At 40.8% G+C, this 2,716-nt stretch overlaps 1 protein-coding gene across 1 annotated transcript in view; it reads left to right on the top strand.

Annotated features, from left to right (window-relative positions):
- Positions 1-2,716, top strand: part of TAF15 (TATA-box binding protein associated factor 15) — a 67,962-nt gene that overhangs the window by 326 nt on the left and 64,920 nt on the right. The gene's annotated exons all lie outside the window — the stretch shown is intronic.

Here is a 2,716-nt window from a genome sequence, read left to right as displayed (position 1 = left end):
GGCTGTAAATCACTGCGGGAGCGCTTCGGGCCTCCTGTCTTTTGACCCTGTCCTTGGAACCTGAGGAGACTTGAAGCTCCCAGGGGAGGGTGTGTGTGTGTGTGTGTGTGTGTGTGTGTGTGTGTGTGTGAGTCGGGGGGCGGAGGCCGTCTACGCCAGCATAGGGGCAGGGGCAGCTGAGATCAGAGCATCAGCCTAAAAGAATCGATGCTTCTAGTTCTCCGCTCCGCCTCAGATCTTCCTGCGAGGCCTCAGGCCAGTCTTCTCGCGCCTCGTATCTCAGTTTCCCCATCTGTGAAGTGGAGCTGGGACTTCCCGACTCAACCTATTCATCAGGTGGGGCCCTTGACGCTCTGGGAGCCCTTTTAAAGAACGTTGCCTCGTTCAAAATCGTACTTACCGTCGTTTCCTCAACCGTGACCATACGGATTCGAATTGGGGGTGTTTGCATATAATTCAGCTTCCTCTTCACTTTCCTGCCATTCGTCTCTCCCCTCCAGTTCCAAAAGAACTTGAAAGACAGCCTTGTCTGTTGCTGATAATGTCCTGTAGGTGTATGTGGCATTTCCCTTAAAACACGCAGACCAAAGCAAAGGCTTTCTTCCACGAAGTGATTAAATTGGCAGAGGCTACCCGTTGTGTGGAAGAGAAAAAAAGGCATTGGTATGATCAGGACAGGCAGTTTGGATCCTGCTAAGTCAGAATAAAAAACCTGGAATGTGGATGTTTTCTTGATTTAGCAGGCCTAGCTGATCACACGAGGTCTTCTATTGGGCTACATCACAGGCAGAAAAGACCCACATATCCACTCCTGATAGAAACCATCATGTGAGTTAGGTGTCACTTTTCTGTTGAAAAAAAATTTCCTGAAGCCATATGGCTGCAGTGAAACATATTCCTCTGACAGTCTTACATTTTTATTAAGGGTAAGCCTGTTAATTGTGGTATTTAAAAACCAAAAAACCTATTCACCCAGTCTTGCAGAAGGACAGGTAGAAATGTGTGACTAAAGTTAAGCAGCAGTCAGAGAAGATGACATATTAACAAAAAAGATGGGACAGAAGACTGTTACGCTTTAGGTTAACCTTGGTGTTTAGGAGCCAGGATGCTGATTTTATTGAGGGGGGGCCAATGTACATGATGTAGGAGGCTATAAATGGTACGTCATCTTTCAGTTTCTGCTTAATCCTTGCTCAGGTAGGGAATAATTTCTTACTCCAGTGTCGACATTGGTACATTATTTACCAGGTTCATAATTTGGGGTGACAGCTGGTAAAACTGTACAGAAGTATATAGACCTAACACCTTCAGACAGTGTGTAATCTAAGCATGGATTTAAAAAAGTTAAAATTTTACTCTCGTGGAGAAGTTTACCAAGTTTCAGTGGATACAGGGTCTTAACTTTAAACATAATTATTGGTATAAAACAATGGTTTTTTATAGGACTGGGTAATTTTGGGGTGGGAAACCTGTGAACTTGAGGCTAGTCATGGCCTTCTAGATTTTGAGTAAATCCACATTTTAGAAATCCCTGTGAAGTTTAGATTTGGTCAAGGGGCCATATTTGGAGATCTGGAGGGCCACACATGCCCTTGAGGCTGCATGTTCCCCACTTCTGTGCTGGGTTCCCCATTAATACTGATCTTTAATTACCAACACAACAGGTATTTGTCACTTCATAGTTTGAGGTTTGCTTTTTTTTTTTTTTAATACCAAGATTGGCTTTCATGTGTGAAAAGGACTATTTAATAGATGTTTCTAAATTAACCATTAAGGCTAGACTCTCAAGTTTTTAGTGTACTATTTATACATTTTATAGTATGTTTATAAAAATAATACTTTTGATTTGTTCTTTGAATGTTTAAATTAATAAATTTCTAAATTAAACTCCCCCTAACTAATGACATTAATACTTTCAGCTAAGTCCTTTAAACATTCCTTCTACATTTGTAAATTTAATTTATCAAGTTGACTCAACCACTCTGAATGCCTGACAGGGCAGACTTACACACCTAATAAGATAAAAGTACTTAGGAACCAATAAATAAAAAATGTAGATACTATAAGTTGGAGTCTGACATTCAGATATGGTTTACAAATGAGAATTATTGGACACCTTTGAAATTAAAATCACAAGCATGGTATCAGTTATACATAGAAAAATTATGAAATCAAGATTCTTGTTCTGGCAGTATTGCAAACAGATTACTTGAAAATTCTAAACATAAATAAAAAGCAAAAATTTAGAAAGAGCAAACTCCCACTGCCAAAAAATGAGTAGAAACCAATGCAGTAGGGGGTAGGCATAGAGGTAACTTCAGGGACTACCCCAGAAAAGAAGGTAGCTTCATGTAGAGAGTTGGGTTTTATTGCCCTCATAACCTGGAGATTATTAGAGTCAGGTAATTGGAACTGAAACTTATATAAAATCCTGGACTGACATATCATACATTTGAATGACTGTATCTTCAGCAAAGGAATGAGTTAGAACAAACAGAGAGAGAACAGGGGAGCCTGGATACTGAAAAAAAAGTCTTCCCTGAGAATATATCGCCTGAAACCTGTGCTTCACACAATTTGGATGTTCATTTAGGCTCTAGGAAATCTTTTTTTTTGAGAGAGAGCCTCAAGCTGTCCCCCTGGGTAGAGTGCTGTGGCATCACAGCTCATAGCAACCTCCAACTCCTGGGCTCAAGCGAGTCTCCTGCCTCAGCCT

This window comes from Otolemur garnettii, unplaced genomic scaffold, assembly GCF_000181295.1.
Source record: "Otolemur garnettii isolate 467f Iridium unplaced genomic scaffold, OtoGar3 scaffold00094, whole genome shotgun sequence".
Taxonomy (NCBI): Eukaryota; Metazoa; Chordata; class Mammalia; order Primates; family Galagidae; genus Otolemur; species Otolemur garnettii.
The sequence above is the reverse complement of the archived record's forward strand: the minus strand, read 5'-3'. Positions and strand labels throughout refer to the sequence as shown.